Below are 25,672 nucleotides of genomic sequence, written 5' to 3'. Positions count from 1 at the left end.
CTGTTTGTGACCCCATGGACTGCAGCACACCAGGCTTCCCTGTCCATCACCAACTCCCGGAGCTTGCTCAAACTCATGTCTATTGAGTTGGTGATGCCATCCAACCATCTTATCCTCTCTTGTCCCCTTCTCCTCCTGCCTTCAATCTTTCCCAGCATCAGGGTCTTTTCAAATGAGTCAGTTCTTCGCATCAGATGGGAAATTAATGGAGTTTCAGCTTCAGCATCAGTTCTTTCAATGAATATTCAGGACTGATCTCCTTTAGGATGGACTAGTTGGATCTCCTTGCTTTCCAAGGGACTCTCAAGAGTCTTCTCCAACACCACAGCTCAAAAGCATCAATTCTTCAGTACTCAGCTTTCTTTATAGTTCAACTCTCACATCCATACATAACTACTGGTAAAACCAGAGCTATGACTAGAAGGACCTTTGTTGGCAAAGTAACATCTCTGTTTTAATATGCTGTCTAGGTTTGTCATAGCTTTTCTTCCAAGGGGAAAGAATCTTTTAATTTCATGGCTGCAGTCACCATCTGCAGTGATTTTGGAGCCCCCAAAAATAAAGTCTCACTGTTTCCATTGTTTCCCCATCTATTTGCCATGAAGTGATGGGACTGGATATCATGATCTTAGTTTTCTGAATGTTGAATTTTAAGCCAACATTTTAACTCTTCTTTTTCACTTTCATCAAGAGGCCCTTTAGTTCTTCTTCACTTTCTGCCGTAAGGGTGCTGTCATCTGCATATCTGAGGTTACTGATATTTCTCCTGGCAGTCTTGACTCCAGCTTGTGCTTCATCCAGTCCAACATTTCTCATGATGTACTCCATATACAAGTTAAATAAGCAGGGTGACAATATACAGCCTTGACTTACTCCTTTCCCGATTTGGAACCAGTCTGGTGTTCCATGTCCATTTCTAACTATTGCTTCTTGACCTGCATACACATTTCTTGGGAGGCAGGTCAGGTGGTCTAGTATTCCCATCTTTTGAAGAATTTTCCACAGTTTGTTGTGGTCCACATGGTCAAAGTCTTTGACGTAGTCAATAAAGCAGAAATAGATGTTTTTCTGAAACTCTCTTGTTTTTTTGATGATCCAGCAGGTGTTGGCAATTTGATCTCTGTTTCCTCTGCCTTTTCTAAAACCAGCTTGAACATCTGGAAGTTCACGTACTGTTGAAACCTGACTTGGAGAATTTTGACCATTACTTTACTAACGTGTGAGATGAGTGCAATTGTGTGGTAGTTTGAGCATTTTTTGGCATTGTCTTTCTTTGGTATTGGAATGAAAACTGACCTTTTCCAGTCCCGTGGCCACTGCTGAGTAGTGTGGCCACTTAATTGCTCAGTAGTATTCAACTCTTTGCCACCACATGACTGTAACTTGCGAGGGTCCTCAGTACATGGAATTTTCCAGGAAAGAATACTGGAGTAGGTTGTCATTCCCCTCTCCAAACTTTACACTAAAGGGCCTGTTTCCCTCAGCCTCTATTACTGGGTACATCATTTACAACACTCAAGAAAAATCACAAGGCATGAGAAAAGGCAAGAACAAAAGGGTGTAAAGATCAATACCAAACTCAAACATGGCAGATATTTTGGAATTATGAGAACAGAAATATGAAATAGCTGATTAATATGGGCTTCCCTGTGGCTTAGACAGTAAAGAATGGAAAAACTCAGCAGTGGCCATAGGACTGGAAAAAACACTCAGCCTTCTTTGTTGGCAGTGTTGGGATATCTCATGCCAAACAACAAGTTAGGTGGGGAAACAGCCCTACCCATTAACAGAAAGCCTTTCTAAAGACCTCTTGAGCCCACAGTTGCCTCTAGACATGCCCCAAGACAGAGCCTAGCCCACCAGAGGACCAAGACCTAGCTCCACCCACCAGTGGGCAGGCACCAGAAGCAGGAAAACTATTGCAAGACTGCAAAGTCAACACACTCAAGGCAGACACTATCCTTGGATCAACTGGTCACTGGTCCTTGAGTGACAAGTAGGAACTGCACTTCTAGGATGCATTGGACATCTCCTACAGAGGACAACTTCTTCAAGTTGAGAAATATAACTAACCTATTACACACATAAAAATACACATAACAATTGAAATAAAATGAGACAACAGAGGAAAACATTGCAGACAAAAGAACAAGATAAAACCCCAGAAGAACTAAGTGATGTTTAGATAGGCAATCTACTCTAGGAGCTTAGAAGTTTAGCATAATGATTATAAAGATGATCAAAGAAATTGGGAGGAGAATTGTTACAAAGAGCAAGAAATTAGAAGTTTTAACAAATAATTGGAAAAGATAAAGAACAACCAAACAGAACTGAAGAATCCAATAATGGAAATGTTTTCACTGAAATGAAAAATACACTAGAAGTTACCAATATTAGACTAAACGAGACAAAAGAACAGATAAATGAGCTGGAAGACAGAGTAGTGATGCTGCCAAAGATAGAAAGAAAAAAAAAGGATGAAAAGAAATGAGGACAGTTTAAGAGATCTCTGGAACAACACTAAAATTTGCATTATAAAGATTCCAGAAGGAGAAGAGAGAGGGGAAAGGACTTGAGAAAATATTTGAAGAGATAATAGATGAAAAACTTCCTTAACCTGGGGAAGGAAACAGTTACCCAAATCCAGAAAGCACAGAATTCAACATAAGATTAACCCACAGAGGAGCGCATCAAAGCACACTGTAATTAAAATGATAAAAATTAAAGATAAACAGAATATTAAAAGCAGCAAGTGTTAGTTGCTCAGTCATGTCTTTCTGACCCCGTGGACTGTAGCCCATCAGGCTCCTCTGTCCATGAGATTTTCCAGGCAAGAATATGGCAGTGAGTTGCCTTTTCCTTCTCCAGGGGATCTTCCCAAACCAGGAATCAAACCCTGGTCTCCTGCATTACAAGCAGATTCTTTACTCTCTGAGTCACTGGGGAAGCCCCTAAAAACAGCAAAGGAAAAGTAACAAATAATATACAAAGAACTCCCATAATGCTACCAGCTGATTTTTCTGCATAAACTCTATAGACTAGAAGAGAGTGGAACAATAAGCTTACAGTGATGAAAAAGAAAAACCTACAACCAAGAATATTCTACACAGTAGGGCTCTTGTTCAGATTTGGTAGAGAAATCAAAGCTTTACAGATAAGCAAGAGCTAAAAGAATCCACCACCAACAATAACCAGCTTTACAAGAAATGCTAAAGGAACTTCTCCAGAAGACAAAGAAAAGGCCACAACTAGAAACAAGAAAAATGCAAAATGAAAAAGCTCACTGGTAAAGACAAGCATACAACAAAGGTAGGAATCATTCATGAACAAAACTAATAGGGAAGTTAAAAGACAAATTATAAAAATCATTTGTATCCACAATAAGCACTTAAAGGGTACACAAAATACCTAGATGTAAAATCTAAAATCAAAACTGATAACCATGAAGGGATGAGAGTACAAATGCATGGTATCTAAAATGTTTTTGAAGTTTAAGAGATCAGCAACTTAAAACAAGCGCATGTATCTATAGGATCTTATACAAAAACCTCATGGTAATGGCAAACCAAAAATCTATAATAGATAAACACACAAAAAAAGAAAACAGAATCCAAACTTAACACTAAAGATAGTCAACAAATCACAAGAAAACAAAAGAAGAGGGAAATAAGATCTACAAAAATAAATTCAAAACAATTAACAAAATGGCAAAATGATCATACAAACTGATATATTATCTTCAATGTAAACAGATTGAATGACCCAACCAAAGGACACAGATTGGCTGAATGGATACAAAACAAGATCCATATATTTGCTACCTACAAGAGAATCACTTCAGATCTATAGACACATACACAGTGAAAGTGAGGGAATGGAAATGGGTATTTGACAGAAATGTAAATCAAAAGAAAGCCAGAGTTACAATATTTATGTCAGATAAAACAGACTTTAAAATAAAGACTGTTACAAGAAACAAAGAAGGACACTTTATAATGATCAAAGGATAAATACAAGAAGAAGATAAAATAATTTTAAATATACATGCACCCAACATAGAAGCACCTCAATGTACAAGGCAAATGTTAACAGACGTAAAAGGAGAAATTGATAGTAACAAAATAATAACAACACCCTACTTACATCAATGGACAAAATCATCCAGAGAGAAGGTCAAGAAGGAAACACAGGCCTTAAATGGCACGTTAGATCAGATGGGCTTAATTGCTATTTATAAAACATTCCATCTGAAACAGCAGAATACACATTATTTTCAAGTGTACATGGAGCATTCACCAGGACAGATTACATACTGGGCCATAATGTAAGTTTTGGTAATTTTGGAAATGCTTTGCAAATGCTTGGAAATCATATCAAGCATCTTTCTGACCACAGTTCTATGAGGCTACAAGTCAACTACAAGGGAGAAAAAAAAACCTGCAAAAAACACAAATACATGGAGGCTAAATAATACGCTAATAAGTGACCAGTGGGTCATTGAAGAAATCAAAGAGGAAATTTAAAAAAAAATACCTAGAGACAAATGAAAACCACACAATGATCCAGAGCCTATGGGACACAGAAAAAGCAGTTCTCAGAAGGAAGTTTATAGCAATACAATCTTACCTCAGGAAACAAGAAAAATCTCAAATAAACAACCTAATCTAATCCTACACTTAAAACAACCAGAGAAAGAACAAGCAAAACATAGATAGATAAACAAACATAAACATAACTGATAAATCTTTAGCCAGGTAAACATAATTGATAAACCTTTAACCAGGCTCATACTGGCACAGAAACAGACACATAGATCAATGCAACAGGATAGAAAGCCCAGAAATAAACCAATGCACTTGTTATGATTAAATCTATTGATACAACAAAGGAGGAAGGAATATACAATGGAGAAAAGACAGTCTCTTCAAGAAGTGATGCTGGAAAAATTGGGCAGCTGCATGTAAAAGAACAAAATTGAAACATTCTCTAACACCATATAAAGAATAAACTCAAATGGATTAAAGACTTAAATATAAGTCTGGATACTATAAAAACTCCTAGAGGAAAGGCAAAATGCTCTTTCACATAAATCATAGCAATATTTTTTTGAATCTCTCTCAGAGTAATGGAAAGAAAAACAAAAATAAACAAAAACTAAACTTAAAATGACCGCAGAGGAAACTATAAACAAAACTAGAAGATAACCTATGAACTAGGTAAAAATATTTGGAAACAATGCAACCAACAGGACTTTATTTCTAAAATATACAAACAGCTCACTCAGCTTAATATCAAAATACCAACAACCACACCATTAAAAAATGGGCAGAAGACCTAAATAGACATTTATCTAAAGAAGACATACAGATGATCAAGAAGTGTAAGAAAAGATGCTCAGTATTGCTAATTATTAGAGAAATGCAAATCAAAACTATAATGAAGTATCACCTCATACCAGTCAAAATGGCTGCATTAAAATGTCTACAAATAAGAAATACAGGAGAGAGTATGGAAGAAAAGTAACCTTCCTACAGTGTTGGTAGGAATATAAATTGGTGCAGTCACTATGAAGAACGGAATGGAGGGTCCTTATAAACTAAAAATAGAGTTTCCATATGATCCTGCACTCCCAATCCCAGGCAATATCCAAAGAAAACTCTAACTCAAAAAGATACATGCACCCCAAAGTTCATTATACCACTACTTCAATAGCCAAGGCATGGAAACAACATAAGTGTCCACCAACAGATGAGTGGATAAAGAAAATACATAATAGAATATTACTCAATCATAAAAAAGAATGAAATAATGACATTTGCAGCAACACAGATGGACCTAGAGACTATCATATTAAGTGAAGTAAGTCAGATAGAGAAAGAAAAATATCATATGATATCACTTATATGTGGAATCTAAAATATGATACAAATGAGCCTATTTATAAAGCATAAATAGACTCACAAGCATAAAAAAATAAGCTTATGGCTAATTAAGGGACTAGTAGAGAGAGATGGGTGGCAGAGATAAATTAGGATTTTGGAATTAACATATACATACTATTATATATAAACTAGATAAACAACAAGAACCTATTTACAGCACTGTATCCTATATAGAGCTAGCAGAGGAAATAATGATGAGTAAAGACTGCTGCAATAATTACAGTAATAATAATACAATGATAATCACTTCATGGAAAATAGATGGAGAAACAATGGAAACAGTGAGACTTTAGTTTTGGGGGCTCCAAAATCACTGCAGATGGTGACTGAAGCCATGAAATTAAAATATTCTTGCTCCTTAGAAGTAAAGCTATGACCAACCTAGACAGCATATTAAAAAGCAGAGATGTTACTTTGCCAGCAAAGGTCCATCTAGTCAAAGCTATGGTTTTTCCAATAATCAGGTATGGATGTGAGAGTTGGGCTATAAATAAAGCTGAGCACTGAAGAATTGATGCTGTGGTCTTGGAGACGACTTGAGAGTCCTTTGGACTGCAAGGAGATCCAATAAGTCCATCCTAAACAAAATCAGTCTTGAATATTCATTGGAAGGACTGATGCTGAAGCTGAAACGCCAATACTTTGGCCACCTGCTGTGAACTAACTCACTGGAGAAGACCCTGATGCTGGGAAAGATTGAAGGCGGGGGGAGAAGGGGACGAGAGAAGATGAGATGGTTGGATGGCATCACCGACTCGATGGACATGAGTTTAAGTAAGCTCCAGGAGTTAGTGATGGACAGGGAAGCCTGGTGTGCTATGTAGTCCATGGGGTCACAAAGAGCTGGAAAAAACTGAGCGGCTGAACTGACTGAGGCAGTTCTCATGAAGATACGCTATAACACGCATCCCATCCCATTTACATAAAGTTCAGTATTGTTTATATGCTAAGTGATAATATTGAAATATATTAGGCAAAATAGAATTGAAAAATCATTTTCATCTCTTTTGTTTTGCTTTTTACTTTTTTACTCTCTCTAGTAGAATGCTTAAAATTATCTGGCTTGCATTATGTTTTGGTTGAACACTGAGAGTTCAGAATGTACTTTTCTGTGTGCTGAGACAAATAAATTACCTGTACTTTGGTATTTTATATTCTAAACAAAGGAAACAGACCAAAACAAAGAAAAATATAGAGGCAAGATATTTTTTTATACTGTTAAGTTATATAATTAGAGCAAAATTATGTGTTGTGAAGGAAAGGAGATGTTGGTGGTTCTTGGGTAGAAAGATTAAGACAAGAAGACTTCACTGAGACGGTGCCTTTGAGTTGTGATAGGAATGGTGAAGATCCATCACGCTCTCCAGCCACCCCACCAGAATATTGATGAAATCTATGAGTAAAAGAGACTTGAAGTCTGCATTTCTCTGCCAAATGGACTTACGGAATTCCCCATGACTTCTGAGGTCAGGTTGAAGAGTAGCTGGCAGTGCCATGGGGCAAATTGCTCCCACTTCAGGGCCTGCATGAGGCAGGTTTTATGTATGACACTCTTGGTATGGAATGCTGTTGGGACTTCTGATGTTACTATTGATGAATTAGACAGAAAGTTGTTCAAGATGACTTCCTCAGTCCCTTGGTGACCTCAGGTCTCAAACACTCAGTCTCTGCTAGATGAATTATCTAGGGACTGTTTCTCAAAAGAAAAAGAGTCATAACTGAATAGGTTTTGTTTAAAAGTTGGGGGGCTTCCCCTGACTTGCCTCTTTAGAGTGAGTGTTCTATTGGCTGCTATTATTTTCCTGAAGGTCCCACTTAGACCAATGACAGGGTAGCAAAGCAATGCACCTAAGCAGTTTCTTGCTTAGGGACACACTCAAATCCATCAGCATTTCAGGTCAGAGCATAACACACAAGTTATGCTGCCTGTAAAATCCAAAGAAGCTTCCTTGACATTAGGAGTGGGGGACCACAAGGACTCCTACCTTTCCAAAAGATGTCCTTATAAGCCCTAGATCAGTGGTCCCCATCCCCTGGGGCCATGTACTGGTACCTGTCCAGGAATCAGGCTGCATAGCAGTAGGTGAGCAGTGGGCAAAGTGGGCAAGTGAGCAAAGCTTTGTCTATATTAACAGCTGCTCCCCATCACTTGTATTACTGCCTGGGCTCCACCTCTTGTCAGACCAGCGGTGGCATTAGATTTTCATAGGAGCGAGAACCCTACTGTGAACTGTGCGTGCGAGGGATCTAGGCTGTGCACTCCTTATGATAATCTAATGCCTGATGATCTGAAGAAGAGCTGAGCTGGTGATGCTAGTGCTGGGGAGTGGCTGCAAATACAAATTATCATTAGCATAATAAATGTAACGCACTTGAATCATCCAGAAAACATTCCCCATCCTCCTGCCCAAGTTTCAGTCCTTGGAAAAATTGTCTTCCACAAAACCAGTCCCTGGTGCCAAAAAGATAGGGGACCGTGGCCCTAGACCGTAGGATTTCAGTTAACTTTAGTAACTCTTTTCATGGAATTTGCTTCCTCTCTCTTAGAAACCTAGGAATATTCTGCACTCCAGATCCTATTAGTGAAGCATCAACATGATCAACTGGAAAGAAGATGTAGTCAAGGTCACACATGGCTTAACTGTTGACAAATATGTCATGTGGCTATCGATATATAAGATTATATGTGAAAACCAAGCTGCTGTCCTAGCTTAGTGAAAGTCCTTTTGTTTTGATGTTTTGGGGCATTGCAATGGGAAAGAAAATAGTTCTACCAGATTGAGAGCTCTATGCCCAGAACCAGAGGCTTTGATAATCTGTTTTAACAAAGAAAACAGCATTGGAATAAGTAGCTAGAATAAATGGAGTTGTTTACTTTGGGAAGCAGACAGGCTAGGGGTTAGAAGCACAAGTTCTGACTACCTGAGTTCTCTTGCACAGTTTTGCTTAGACTTATTCCATATTTGAAGATTTTGATGCTTGTATAAATGATCTCTTTTTATTAAATTTTATTTTCTAGTATTGCATGGCTAATATAACCAGTTACCTTGACAATTTTACTTATTAACAATTTAGCTTATTAATTTAAATAAACTATAGATTCTTTTGATTTTCTACATAGACTAATCATATACAGAATAATAATTCTATTTCTTTCTCTTCAATTTATATATAATTTTTCACCATCTTATTGTGCTGACTGAAATCTTCACGACAGGGTTGAATAAAATTGAAGATAGCAGGCATTCTTGTCTTGTTTCTGATCCCAGAGAGAAAGTTTTAAACCTCTGATTTTATTATGGTTGCTTGAATTTTTCTGTTTGTAGATCTCCTTTATCAGATTTAGAAAGTTTCCTCCTATTTCTAGTTTGATAAGAGTACCTATCACTAGTACCTATCACTAGCGCATGCCAATTTTTGTTACTTTTTTTCTGTGTATATTGAGATGGTCCTTTATTCTATCAATGTGATGGCCCTCATTAGCATGTACTGCAGTCTTACATTTAAAGCATATGTTTTATAACCTGTAGATAATTAGGTATATTTTTATCCAGTTTGACAATCTTTGAGTTTTAATTGAAGTATTCCATTTTCACTTAATGGATTATCCTCTTTAGAGCTAGTGGAATTAGTGATATTTTCAGGTTAAATCTACCATCTACCTGCCTATTTTATATTCTCTGAGGACAATAATCTTCATCTTGAAGGAAATTGAAAATTGATTTCAAATCAAATTGGAAGATATAAAAACTAGTTACAAGAGAGAAAGTTTAATGAATAAAATAATATCAATACATTTCCTTCAGTTTCCTGAAATTTGAGATAGTCATAATAAAGAATATTAAAAACTTTTCTATAAACATTCATCTACCGCAGGTTGTCCACCTACCACCATCATTTGAGAAAGCACCAAAAATTAGAAAATAATGCTCCAAAGTTTTCCTATCATCAGTTCTCCAAGCTACTGTCTCAATTTGATATATGTAAATGTGTGTGTATACAAAAGCATATTCAGTCTGCATGTGTGTGTGTGCACACACGTGCGTGTGCACACATGTCTCTTTCATGTACTTATCCTCTTGGAAAATAAAATATCTTTACTGACAAAAAATTATTTTGTGCTGCGGGGTACCAAACATTACCGGGTATTAGAATCAAAAGAGGATTGCTTAAAAAAAAAAAATCTTCTAGATTCAATTTATTTTAATTTCAGATTCTAGATTTTATTTTAGAATGACTTTGGTTCTCAGGTGGTTCTGAGGTTCACTCTACTTTGGAAAACTATGCCTTAAAGGATTCTGAAATACATTTAAATGTTAATGGTAACACAAAAGAACACTATGTGTGACTCGTATCACTTAAATCTCAGTCAAGAGTTGTTTTAACCAGAAGAGCTAAAAACTGATTCCAAGAGATATACATTTCCCCAAAATTCACTCCTATATTTGACAACTATATATGCATAGTGTAAGTATGGTTAAAGAGATTTATATCTAAAAAAGAAAGGAACTTCTCTGGTACCATTAGAATTGCACCCATGGCTTACATTGGTATAAAGTGGACATCGTAAACAGTTCTCAGACTGCTTGTGTGGGAGGCCATGAGGATGATGTTTATTTTCCATGTGGGATAAAGGGCAGACCCAAGTCACCTACCACAACAAACAAACAAACAAACAAACAAAAAACAAACAAAATCTTGATTTAGAAAAACAGAGCAACTGAGACATCTCCCAGAATACTCAGGATCTTGCGGCAATCCCGAAGATGCGCTCCCTCCTGCTCTAGTTTCCTTGTACCCTCCTTTTCCCCTATGAAGAAAAGAAAATAATTTGGTTATTGCCGTGGGAAGATTTTCAAGTATTGCTTTTTAAAGAGCAATTAAAAGTGAATTGTGGGCATTATTTGAAAAGAGTGCTTCATTTCTACAGCTATTGAGATAAAAGTTAAATTAAGCCTACAAAAGTTCTCTCAAAAGGTATTTTGGATTAGTGCTATGCAAATTGCAGTCATGAGGGACCCTGCATAAACTCAATATTGAACTCTATTGTTCAGCAACTGTGTTGAACTCATTTTAAAGCTATTCATGACATTTCAATAATAACAAATCAGAAAAGAATTTCATGACAAAATGCCAATCAGAATAGGTCAGAAACCAGAGGAATTGTCAAAAAAAAAAGGTCAAGTTCACATGGCAGGTTGGCACTTGCAACAAACTGTTGGCTGCTGCTGCTGCTAAGTCACTTCAGTCGTGTCCGACTCTGTGCGACCCCACAGATGGCAGCCCACCAGACCCCCCCATCCCTGGGATTCTCCAGGCAAGAAAACTGTTGGCAGGTGCAACAAATAAGGATCAAAAATGTTCTATCCAGCTCTTACTTCATCTTCCAAATTCAGATTGTTATTCAGCTCTCTGCTCCAGGAGGCTACCCCAGTGGGCTCCTCGTATCTATGTAGCTCCCACTGGAAAATCCAGTGGGAAGTTCCAGCAGGAAGTCAGAGGGAGGGCAGACAGAAGTCAGATAGTCACAAGGTAAGGCAAACTTGGGAGGACTGAGTTCCTTCCCTGGGCATTACTGCTCTTCCTAGGCACTCATCTCAGTTTCTATTGGCCAGACCTCCCAGTCTTGTTAGGTTTAAGGTTGGTAACAATACTTATATTGTGCTATCCTTGTGGCAACTCTACACACTTCCTGTATATTATCAGTCCTTTGAAAAAAATTCTCTTCAATTTATCTTACTTTGAAATCTGACTGACACATTCTAATATGTTATATTTTATCAAGAGAGATAAATAGTTAAGCATAGACATTAATTACAGGAAATAAAAAGAATGGAAACTGAGTGGAAAATCATTTACAAGCATATAAAGAGAAGAAAAAATACTTTGATTCCCCTTATTTTCCTTTCTTATAGTGAAAACTCTGCCTTCTTCAAAGTCATGTTTATAACTAAAGTTCAGGTAAGGTTTTCCTGTTTGTTTTTTTATGGAAGCCATTTATACAGACAGCAGCAGTTCATGCTTAGTTGACCAAGAGGGCACTGAACAAATGACAGATCTTTTACCTCCTCATTCTCAAGCACTTGACAGTTTTAGTTAACTATTTATTTATTAATTGTTCATTATCCAAAAGATACAGAAACATATTTTTATCCTAAAAGATTCCAGTGATCTCAGATTATTTAAAATAAAACATAAAAGAGTTCATATATCCTGCAAATTTCATATCCTTTTTTCTATCCCCTATTCTCTAAAAACAATGTTGGGAATTTAATATGTTGTTTTTTATTTTTTACTACTCTTGCACAAATTAAAAAAAAAAAAACACTTTAAATAAAAAATAAAAGTATGGTACGTATTGTTTTTGCTCTGTCACTCAGCTGTGTCCGACTCTTTGTGACCCCATGGACTGCAGCATGCCAGGCTTCCCTGTCCTTCACTATCTCGCAGAGTTTGCTCAAACTTTAGTCCATTGAGTCAATGATGACATCCAATCATCTCATCCTTTGTTGCCCCTTTCTCCTCCTGATCTTGATCTTTCCCAGCATCAGGGTTTTTAAATAAATCAGCTCTTCCTATCAGGTGACCAAAGTATTGGAATTTCATCTTCAGTATCTGTCTTTCCAATGAATATTCAGGACTGAATTCCCCTAGGATTGACTGGTTTGATCTTCTTGCAGTCCAAGGGACTCTCAACTCTTCTCCAACACCACAACTCAAAAGCATTCATACTGCAGCATTCAGTATTCTTTATGGTCCAACTTTCACATCCATACATGACTAATGGAAAAACCATAGCTTTGAATATACAGACCTTTGTCGGCAAAGTGATGTCTCTACTTTTTAAGACACTGTCTAGGCTTGTCATAGCTTTTCTTCCAAGAAGCAAGTGTCTTTTAATTTCATGGCTGCAATTACCATCCACAGTGATTTTGGAACCCAAGAAAATAAAGCCTGTCACTGTTTCCATTTTTTCCCCATCTATTTGCTGTGAAGTGATGGGAGCAGATGTCATGACCTTAGTTTTTTGAATGTTGAATTTTAAGCCAGCTTTTTCACTCAAATATATACGGTAAGTATATATTTGTATAAAACTGACTTTTTATTTAATCAGTGTGGTTCAGAGATGGCTCCTAATCAGTAAATATATAGAGATTTTTACCATATTCTTTTGAGGAACATATAGTAGTACATAAGAATGTATAGAAGGATACAAGCAGTATAGAAGGATGCCATTTAATTTAGCTGGTACTGACATATTTTATTGGTTTTACATTTTTCCTCAACTCAGCTATGAAAATTTTTGCATATAAATTTTTCATAAAATAGTTTTGCTGAAATTAATTCACATATGTGTTCATTTGTTTTTAGTATATTTACAGTTGTGTGACTATTACTACAACTGATTTTAAAACATTTTTACCATCCACAAAATAAACATAATAACCTAAGCAGTCACTCCTTAGCCTCAAGCCCATAAGATGTAGGTAACCATTAATTTACTTTCTATTTCTATCAATTTGTCTATTCTCTACACTTAAAGTAAGTAAAATCAAAAGTATGTAGCTTGCTTTCCTTTTCATTGTTTACTTTGCATAATGTTTTCAAGTTTCATCCATACTGTAGCATGTATCAGTACCTCCTTTTTATTGCTGAATAATATTTTGATATATGAATACACCGCATTTTAAAAATTCATCCATTGATGGAGTTTTGGGTTGTTTCAAATTTTCTACTATGAATAATAATGCTATGAACATATATGTACAAGTGTTTTTGAGGACACGTGTTTTCAAATCTCTTGGTTATAAACCTAGGAAAGGAACTGTTAAGTCACATGTTAACTCTATATTTAACTTTTTGAAGTGCTAAACTGTTCTCCAAAACGATTATGCTATTTTAGATTCCCATCAAAATTAGTCATTTTCTTTTAAAAATAGCCATCCTATTCGGTATAAAGTATATTTAATTGTGACTTTGATTTGTATTTTCCTGATGACTAATGATGTAGAGCATCTTTTCACAGACACTTTAACCATTCATATATTTTATCTGGGGAAATATCTATTTAGATTCTTTGCCCATTTTTAATTGGGTCATACATTCTTATATTACTGAACTGTTTATAAACATTAGAAATAAAACACTCATCTGATGTGTGATTTTCAAATATATTTTTCCCATTTTCTAGTTTTTTTTTTTCACTTGCTTAGTGGTATTCTTTAAACATTAAATTTTTTAGAATTTTGATAAAGATAAGTTAAATTTTTAATAATTATATAAAGCCCACTTTATATTTTCTTCCTTGTGTTTCTAGCATTATATCTCAGAATTCTTTGTCTAAGCTAAGGTCACAAAGATTTATACTTATACTTTTCCTGTGAGTTTTATAGTTTTAGGTCTAAAATTTGAGTTATTTTGAAAGTTCAAATATAATTTTGTTTCTTCTAAACAGATTCTTTAAAAGATAATTGCTCATCCAAAGGTCACATGGATTTTTTTAAACTTTGAAATATACTGCCAAATAAACTTCCAATGCAGTTTGTTAATTTATCCTCACAAAAAGTAACCATGAGAGTAAAATGCCTGGCTAAGGCCAGCAGTGGAAGTGTTCTACTTTAAATTTTCTGTTTGTTTTTATTTTTTTTTTGCCAATGTGAGAAAGTTTACCTCATTTTAATTTGACTTTTGCTAATTACAGATGAGCAAGACATTTCCAACTGCTTCTAAGACATTTAATTTTAGTCTTCTAAAAATTGTCTACTAATATATTTTACCATTCTTTTCTACCAGAAAACTAGTATTTTGTTTCATCTATATCTTCTCTTTAACATTTTATCAATGTAAGATCTCTGATTGTTAAGACTAAACTATAAAATAAATAAGGAAAATATAAAACATATTCATCAAAAATTTAAAGTATAAGTACAGAAAGAATTTAGAGTTTCATGAGATTAAAACTAACTAAATAAATAAAAGGATTCAGACAGACGTCAGAATTCTCAACAGCAATATGCATACAAAGAGAAAATACATGGCCATTAAAAATACCCTTAAGAGAAGTATTTCAGGAAGAAGATAAACACATTCTTGAAGACATAATGAAATATGAATAATATAATATAGAATAAGGATACATAAATAACCTAGGGAATTTTATTCAGCCTTCTAAAATGGACTCTACCTTGGCGTGGCATAGAAAAAGCTATTGAATTTAAAAAGAAAAACTAATTCCTAATTATAACCTGATTTTCCTGTTTTGGTAAAGTTACTATTATTTTACATATTATGTTATTGAAAGTAGTAGCATTTATATAAATAATAATTGTGATTTCTACACTGATAGGTATTTACAATAAAACAAGCTTTTGTATGACACAGGAATATCTAAGAGATATTAGAGGTTTAGTTCCAGACCACCACAATAGACCAAATACCACAATAAAATGATTCACATAAATTTTGTGGTCTCCTAGGTTATACAAAAGTTTTATTTACACTATAATCTATTAAGTGTGTAATATCATTATGTCTAAAAAGCAATATATATGCCTTAATTTAAAAAAATTTTACTACAAAAAAATGCTAGCTCTCATCTGAGCCTTCGGTGAGTTATAATCTCTTTGTTGGTGGAAGATATTGCCTTTAAAATATTGCAAAAATCATCAAGATGTGGCACATAAGCATGAAGTGAGCTAATGCTATTGAAAAAATTGCACTTATAGGCTTGCTCAACACAAAGTTATCACAAACTTTCAATTTGTAAAAAATGCAATATTTGCAAAACACAGTGAAATGAGTTGTAATAAAATGAGGCAGGCTTGTATTCTAAAATAACAAAGTCATCCTGAACTCTAAGATACATCTGTAGCAAACCAGAATGAAAATTTTGGAATATAGCAATAGAGTAGTTTGGTGGTAACAGGAGAGAGAAAAAAATTATGGGCATACAAAACTAATCACTTAATTCAGGGTAAAATTATAGATATTAGTACACATTTGAGGTAATTAGAAAAATAATAACCCACCTGAGAAAGTTAGAAATAATTATGAGAAAAATAAAAATAGAATTACTATTTTTCATAAATGTAGACAAATAAATATACCTAGTGTAAAAAGGGAAAGAAAAAAACCAAAACTTAGCAGAATGTATAAAATAAGAAAAAATTTCCAGTTGGGTAAGCTATAATAAACACAAAGTAATAAAGACCTTGACTAAATAAAAGTGTAGTATGACATCACCAAGATGGTGGAATAGGAAGTCCCAGGCCCTCATTCCCGCATGGAGACAGAAATTTAAAAACAGTACCTGGACTCAAATTTCTTTGTGAGAACTGCAGATAAAAAGTGTCAGCTTCCCAGGCAAGCAAGCAAAAGTCAATAAGAGTCACATGGAAATAAGTAAGAAACTTTGCTGCATTTTTCCACATTAGTCTCTCCTCTTTACTAAGCTACTGTGGCAAATTGGGAAAAAAACTCCCAACTCCTGGCTTTTAATTGGGAGGAAAAGAGAAGAGTAGAATGTGCAGCAATGTTTCGGACTTTGGGGACCTATGAAGGGACTGGTTTCTGTATCCCTTGACTAAGTGTTAAGGGAAGAGAGGTATAATTTGTATGCAAGGTTGGGGGGTGTTGAGAACAAAGGTTAGTTCCACAGCTTAAAGCACCAGAGGAGCTACAGCACCACAGGTAGGCACCAGGTGGAGAAAGAGATTATGGGACACTAAAAAAAAACCAAAAAACATCTTTAACTGCAATTTACATGCAGGAACCAAGAAAGGATGCATCCTTGGAAAAGGCCAGAGAGAGTCTGGTAATCTCAAGCCATGATTATTTGTGAAGGCCTTTCTTTGGATGAATCCAGCCTGTAAGGACAGAGAGAGGTAGTTGTTGTTTTTTTTTAAATGCCAAAGAGTCAACAAAAGATCACAAGACATACAAAGAAACAACTTTATATTTTCATGAAACAAATAAAGGACATTAAAGAAATGGAGATCTATTAATTACTTGACAAAGAATTCAAAATATCTGCCTTAAAGATGATCAGTGAGCTAAAAGAGAACACAGATAAACAGATAAATAAACTCAGGAAAAAGATGCATGAACAGAATGAGAATATCAGTGAGATAGAAACTATAAAAAAAGAACTAAACAAAAAAGTATGAACTAAAAAATACAATAACTGAATTGAAAAATTCACTAGGGATTCAACAGACTTCAAACAGAAGAAAGAATCAGCAAACTTGAAGACAAATTACTTTAAATAGCCAAATGGAAGAGGAAAAAAAAATGGATTAAAAAGTGAGAAAGACAGCCTGAAGAATTTATAGAATACTATTATGTAGATCAGTTGTGCATTATAGGAGTCCCAAAGGGAGAAGAATGAGATAAAAGGGCATAGAGCCAGATCGTAGAGATAATGGTCATGATCTCAATAATATCAGATATACAGATGAAATCACCCTAACGGTAGAAAGTGAAGAGGAACTATAAAGCCTGTTGATGAAAGTGAAAAAGTAGAATGAAAAAGGTGGCTTAAAATTCAACATTCAAAAAACTAAGATCATGGCATCCCATCCCATCACTTCATGGCAAATACATGGGGAAAAAATGGAAACAGTGACAGACTTTGTCTTCTTGGTCTCCAAAATCACCCCAGATGGTGACTGTGCTTCTCATAAGGGCACTAATCCCATTCATAAGGGGTCTTGGCTTATCACTTCATCTATACCTTATTACCTTGCAAAGGCATCACCTCCTAATACCATCACATTGAGAGGTGGATTTTCAACATATGAATTTGGGGGTGGAGACACATATTTTTGATCCATAACATTTTTACCTTGCTCCCCCAATTTTTGTCCATCTCACATGCAAAATACATTCATCAAAACAACTCCCAAAAACCTTAACTCATTCTAGCATCAACCCTAGACTCTAAAATTCAATGTTTCAAGGAAATAACACCTAAATCAAGTGTGGGTGAGGCACAAGATACTTGAGGAAAAATTCCATTTCTGTTGTGAACTTGTGAAACCGAACAGTATTTTTTTAAATACAATGGTAGGATCAGCATAGGATAGACATTCCCTTTTAAAAATGGAGAAATAGGAAAGGAGGAAAGAATGATGGGTCACAAGCATATACAAAATGTAGCAAAGCAAACTTTATGAGATTTAAAGCTCACGAATAATCCTGTGGGCTTTATACTCTATCCTACAGGCCACTGGAGTGTCAGTCCCATCTTCCAGATACATAAAGATATGACCTTCTGGACTCACTGAGGTGGCAACCCATCCCCATAGCCCATGCTGGGGCTTCCTGCTGTGGCTTCTCCCATGCTGTGTCTCTGTAATATCTGTCCATGCCATCATGGACTTCTTCTGGAGTGAGAGTGCACTCCCAGATCTCTGCACGATTCTCTATTGGGCTTCGATCCATGCCTTTGAAATTAAGGGGGAGGCAAATCTGCCCCAGGCCTACACACACTGATCCTGTGGTAGGTCTGGCAACCTGATGATTTCTGAATTGCCACTAAGGGTCTTTTCCCCTAGTCTTAAAGAATAGTATAGGTTCACAGCTTACTTCTAGGGTTCAGCCCTGTAGAGTCTAGGAAGTCCAATAGTTTCCATTCATTTTGTCCCATTTTCCTTAGTTACAACTGATTAAAATGAGAATTTTCCAAATCTTTTAGTTTTGCTTCATTCTTGCTTAAATTTTTCATTTTAAAATCATCTCCCCTCTCTTTCATTTTACTATAAGGAGTCAAGCAATACCTTCAATAAACTGCTTGGAAATTTCCTTAGCTAAAATATTCATTTCATTGCTCATAAGTTCTACTTTTCAAAGAACACTAAAACATAATTAGACCAAGTTTTGCCATTTTGTTACAAAGGTCACCTTTTCTCCATTGTCCAGTAACATATTTTTATTTCCATCTAAGACCTCATTGTGATAACTTTCACTGCCATATTTTTTACCCACATGATTACTTATATATTCACTAAGAAGACTGAAGCTTTCTTTACAGCTATCCTTTTTTCCAGCTTCCCTGGTTGTTGTTGCTGTCCAGTTGCTCAGTTTTGTCTGACCCTTGTGACACCATGGACTGCAGCACGCCAGCCTTCCCTGTCCTTCACCATCTCCTGGAGCTTGCCCATGTCCACTGAATCGATGATGCCATCCAACCACCTCATCCTCTGTTGTCCCCTTCTCCTCCTGCCTTCAATCTTTCCCAGTATCAGGGTCTTTTCCAATGAGTCGACTCGTTACATCAGGTGACCAAAGTATTGGAGCTTCAGCTTCAGCATCAGTTCTTCCAATGAATATTCAGGATTGACTTCTTTTGGGATTCACTGGTTTGATCGCCTTGCAGTCCAAGGGACTCACAAGAGTCTTCTCCAACACCACAGTTCAAAAGCATCGATTCTTCAACACTCAGCCTTCTTTATGGTCCAAATCTCACATCCATACATGACTACTGGAAAAACCATAGCTTTGACTAGATGGAATTTTGTTGCAAAGTACTGTCTCTGCTTTTTAACATGCTGTCTAGGTTGGTCATAGCTTTTCTTCCAAGGAGCAAATGACTTTTAATTTCATGGCTGCAGTCACTATCTGTAGTGATCTTGGAGCCCCCCAAAATAAAGTCTGTCACTGTTTCCGTTGTTTCCCCATCTATTTGCCATGAAGTGATGGGGCCAGATGCCATGATCTTAGTTTTTTGAATGTTGAGTTTTAAGACAGCTTTTTTACTCTTCTCTTTCACCTTCATCAAGAGGCTCTTCAGGTCTCCTCTTCACTTTCTTTCATAAGGCTTCACTGGTGGGTCAGACATAAATAATCCACCTGCAATGTGGGAGACCTGGGTTCAATCCCTGGGTTAGGAAGTCCCCCAGAGAAGATAATGGTTACCCATTACAGTATTCTGGCCTGGAGAATTCCATGGATAGAGGAGTCTCGCAGGCCCCAGTCCATGGGGTCGCAAAGGGTTGGACACAACTGAATGACTTTCACTTTCAAGCTTCCCAGGTAGCTCAGGTGAAGAATCCAACTGCCAATGCAGGAGACCTGGGTTTGATTCCTGGGTCAGGAAGATACTCTGGAGAAAGAAATAGCAACCCACTCCAGTATTCTTACCTGGGAAATCTCATGGACAGAGGAGCCTGGCAGGCTGGAGTCCATGGGGTTGCAAAAGAGTCGGAAATGACTTAGTTACAAAACAACAAAAACAATCCTTTTTCAAAACAGCATCCTCACCAAAATCACCTATGAAGTTCTATTTGCAGCAATAGAGTGTTATCTAGTATGCATCTCAAAACTAGTTCAGTCTCTAACCATTATCCTGTTCCAAACCCACTTCCACATATTTAGGTATTTGTTACAGAAGCATCCCTACTTCACAGAACCTATTTCTGCATTAATGTGTTCAGGTTGGTATTTTAGCAATACCATTAACTGGATGGCTTATAAAAAAAAAACCAGAAACTTATTATTTAGATACCTGGAGACAGCATCCCTCCTCAAACTCTTTCAAAAATTTGAAAAGGAAGAAAGATTTCCAGGCTTGTTTAGGAGGCCAGCATTATTTCAACACAAAAGCCAGACAAAGACACAACAGGAAGAAATGAACAAAACACTGGAGAAAGAAATCATCAACAAACAGTAGTAAATCAAATTCAAAAGCACATCAAAAGAATTATACATAATAATCAACTGAGATTTATTCTTGGAATGAAAAGGTGATTCAACATAAGAAAATAAGTCAATAAACTTTGTCATATCAACAGAATAAAGGATAAGAAACACATGATTAACTCTTGATGCATAAAAGATATTTGACATAACACCCTTGTATGATAAAAACACTTAATAAACTAAGAATAGAAGGCAACTACCTTAACAAAATAAAGATTATACATGAAAAAATATTACAGCTGACATCATACTTTATGATGATAAGCTGAAAGATCCTTTTCTCCAACATCAGGAAAAAGGCCAGGATGTCAGCTCTTACCACTTCTCCCCTACATGCCAGTGAAAGTTCAAGCAATCAGATAGAAAAAAAAAATGATATCCAAACTAACAAGAAATAATCAATTTACCTCTGTTTACATATGACATTATTTTTTGTGTGTAGAAAACCCAAAGATAGACACACACACACACACACAAACTGTTAGAACTAATAAATTAATTCAGCAAATTTGCAGGATACAAAGTCATTATGCCCCATTATGTCCCCCAAATCAGCTGCATTTCTATACATTAACAATCCAAAAGTAGAATTAGAAAAACATTTCCATTTATAATATTATCCAAAGAATAAAATACTTAGGAAAAAACCTAACCGAGGAAGCGAAAGAATTGTACTTTGAAAACTATAAAGCATTGCTGAAAGAACCTGAAGAAGACACTGATGAGTCTATTTGCAGGGAAGAAATGGAGATGCAGATGTAGAGAATGGAGGTGTGGACACAGCGGGGGAAGGAGAGAGTAGGACGGATGTAGAAAGTAGCACTGACATATATAATCTGTCATGTGTAAAATAGAGAGCTAGTGGGAAGCCAAAGAATGGCAATGCCAGAGAATGTTCAAACTGCCGCACACTTGTACTCATCACATATATTAGCAAAGTAATCCTCAAAATTCTCCAATCTAGGCTTCAAAAGTACATGAACTGTGAACTTTCAGATTTTCAAGCTGGATTTAGAAAAGGCAGAGGAAACAGATCAAATTGCCAACATCTCCTGGATCATCAAAAAAGCAAGAGAGTTCCAGAAAAACATCTACTTTTGCTTTATTGACTATGCCAATAAAGTGCCACACACTTTGACTGTGTGGACCACAGTTTCCACAAGAAACTGTGGAAAATTCTGAAAGAGATGGGAATATCAGACCAGCTGGCCTTCCTCCTTAGAAATCTGTATGCAGGTCAAGAAGCAACAGTTAGAAGTGGACATGGAACAACGGAAAGGTTCTAAATCTGGAAAGGAGTATGTCAAGGCTCTATATTGTCACCCTGCTTATTTAACTTTTATGCAGAGTACATCATGAGAAATGCCAGGCTGGATGAAACACAAGTTGGGATCAAGATTGCTGGGAGAAATATCAATAAGTTCAGATACACAGATGACACCACCCTTATGGCAGAAAGCAAAGAAGAACTAAAGAGCCTCTTAATGAAAGTGAAAGAAGAGAGTGAAAAAGTTGGCTTAAAACTCAACATTCAGAAAACTAAGATGATGACATCTGGTCCCATCACTTCATGGCAAATAGATGGGGAAACAATGTAAACAATGAGAGACTTTATTTTTTTGGGCTCCCAAATCACTGCAGATGGTGACTGCAGCCATGAAATTAAAAGACGCTTACTCCTTGGAAGAAAAGCTATGACCAACCTAGACAGCATATTAAAAAGCAGAGACATTACTTTACCAACAAAGGTCCACCTTGTCAAAGCTATGGTTTCTCCATTAGTCATGTATGGATGTGAGACTATAAAGAAAGCTGAATGCCGAAGAATTGATGCTTTTGAACTGTGGTGTTGGGGAAGACTCTTGAGAGTCCCTTGGACTGCAAGAAGATCCAACCAGTCCATCCTAAAGAAAATCAGTCTTGAATATTCATTGGAAGGACTGATGCTGAAGCTGAAACTCCATACTTTGGCCACCCGGTGTGAAGAACTGACTCATTGGAAAAGACCCTGATGCTGGGAAAGATTGAAGGCAGGAGGAGAAGGGGACAACAGAGGATGAGGTGGTTGGATGACATCACCGACTCAATGAACATGAGTTTGAGCAAACTCCGGGAGATGGTGAAGGACAGGGAAGGCTGGCGTGCTTCAGTCCACGGGGTCACAAAGAGTAGGACACGGCTGAACAATAGCAACAGTCGCTTTAGAAAACAATATGAAGTTCCCTAAAAAAATTAAAAGTTACTATATATTCTAGCATTCCCACTCCTACATATATACCCAGAATAATTGAAAACAAGATTTCCAAGAGATATTTGCCCACCCAGTTTCATTATAGCATTGTTCATAGTTTACATGAGGAGGAACCAACCCAAATGCCCACCAGGGTGTGAATGGAGAGAGAAAATGTGCTATATACCTATGATGGAATATTTTTCAGCCCGAAAAATGAAGGAAATCTTGTCACATTTTGCCACATGGATGAACTTTGAGGACATTATGAAGTGAATTGAACAAGTCATATTGCATAATTTATTTATATAATGTATCTAAAATAGCCAAGTTTATAGAAACAAAAAATAAGGGGATAGTTGCCAGGAGCTTTGGAGAAAAATATAAGGGGAATTGTTGTCAATGGGCATGGAGTTTTACAAGATGAAAAACATGTGCTAGAGATTTGTTATATAACAGTGTAAATATACTCAGAACCACTGCAATGTGCCCTAAAAATAGTTAAGATTATAAATTTTATCTTATGTGTTTTTCACTACAATTTGAAAAATGAGTCACAAACCTGAAAAAAAGGAATATTCACTAACTCTGCTTCATTGTTAGCTTAAAGGAAAATACTTGACATTTGAGATATTTTTTCCTTTTTGGAAGAGATGTGGGTATTCAAAATTCAAAAACAAAAACACAAACATCATTTGTGGAATTATATAAAAGGTGTGTTCTCTTATGTTTTATATGTAGTAGTGAAGAGGGTGAATATGTTTTCTGTTTTAATGTTCTATTGTTAGAAGAATATAAGAAATCAAATCTTATCATCAGTACTTAAAGGTCATCTTATTTGACTTCTAAAGCAATTGAAAAATATCTGCAAATTCTGATAACTGTGCAACTTCTATTGAAATCACTTTATTGTAACTAATTTCTTTTGGAACTAGTCTAATATTTAAAGCTTTAAAATGTTCAACATTCAATATTTACCTATCTTTCTATCCATTGGTTCTAAGTCCTCATAATTACATAATGAAAGTTTAATCTCCATGTTATGACAATATTTCAAATGTGTAAAGGTAGACTATACATCCTCTCTGCCCCAAACCAACACTTATTGAACCTGAGGAATACACTGACTCACCGACTGGCATACACTGGCATCACTGACTTGATGGTCATGAGTTTGAGCAAGCTCCGGGAGTTGGTGATGGACAGGGAGACCTGGTCTGCTGCAGTCCATGAGGTCACAAAAAGTCAGACACAACTGAATGACTGAACTGAACTGATACACTGAGGCTCCTTATTTACATAATGTCCAAATATTTTGTCTTATCAGCTGAGTCCTCTTTTTGTAACTGTCCAGTTTGTTAAATTAAGAATGCTATTAATCATAAAGAAGACTGTTGCCTTAACTTTCCCTTGGTCTGTAGGACTTCAGCAGGCTGCCCCTCCATTTCAGTTCTAGGGTCACCATAATCAACTGGCCAGTGTCATAGGTTTCCACGAGTCAGACTTTCTGATTACAATTTTGGCTTCATTGTTTATTATAGCTACCAGCCCATCTCATCTTTGGGGACTAAGTGTGGGTCCCTGTTTCCCAGGAATTCCATCATCCTCACTGAGTTTTGGGAAATCCAGTTTGATAGCAACAGTTCCCAATGTGATTTTCTGCAGATATGAGCCATCATAAAGCTTTTCAAGGATGGTGGACTCCCCTCTCAAGTCATGGTAAAGGATTCTCTGGATTCTGGAGATACAAATTTTAATCTGTACAAGAGCTCATTAACAATGCAGATTCCTAACTTGAATCTTAAAGATAACAAATCAGAATTGGGGGTGAAACCACTCTGGAATCTCCTCGAGTGATTCTAATACACACCCATTGTGACCTGCCTCCTATTTTTTGTCTCATTTCAATATAACAGCAAACGTGGACCCATGGATAAGAGATTCCCTAGAATGCTGATGGTCATTGACATCTTCCAGAGCTCCTTCCCTATTGCAAATTGCTACTTACCCCCTTTTGAGGTAACCACAGTCTAGAAATATGTCTGCTGCTTTTGTAAAATATAATTTTACTATAAAAACATTTGAAAAATCTTAGGTAAACTCTGTTCAAGCTGGTTTTAGAAAAGGCACAGGAACCAGAGATCAAATTGCCAACATCTGCTGGATCATCGAAAAAGCAAGAGAGTTCCAGAAAAACATCTATTTCTGCTTTATTGACTATGCCAAAGCCTTTGACTGTGTGAATCATAATAAACTGTGGAAGATTCTGAAAGAGGTGGGAACACCAGACCACCTGACCTGCCTCTTGAGAAACCTGTATGCACGTCAGGAAGCAACAGTTAGAACTGGACATGGAACAACAGACTGGTTCCAAATAGGAAAAGGAGTACGTCAAGGCTGTATATTGTCACTCTGCTTATTTAACTTATATGCAGAGTACATCATGAGAAACGCTGGGCTGGAGGAAGCACAAGCTGGAATCAAGATTGCCGGGAGAAATATCAATAACCTCAGATGTGCAGATGACACCACCCTTATGGCAGAAAGTGAAGAAGAACTAGAGAGCCTCTTGATGAAAGTGAAAGAGGAGAGTGAAAAAGTTGGCTTAAAACTCAACATTCAGAAAACTTAGATCATGGCATCTGGTCCCATTACTTCATGGCAGATAGATGCGCAAACAGTGGAAACAGTGGCTGACTTTATTTTTCTGGGCTCCATACTCACTGCAGATGGTGACTGCAGCAATGAAATTAAAAGACGCTTACTCCTTGGAAGGAAAGTTATGACCAACCTAGACAGCACA

Source organism: Giraffa tippelskirchi, chromosome 1, assembly GCF_054371585.1.
Source record: "Giraffa tippelskirchi isolate mGirTip1 chromosome 1, T2T-mGirTip1v1.2.pri, whole genome shotgun sequence".
NCBI lineage: Eukaryota > Metazoa > Chordata > Mammalia > Artiodactyla > Giraffidae > Giraffa > Giraffa tippelskirchi.
Note: the sequence above shows the minus strand (reverse complement) of the source record.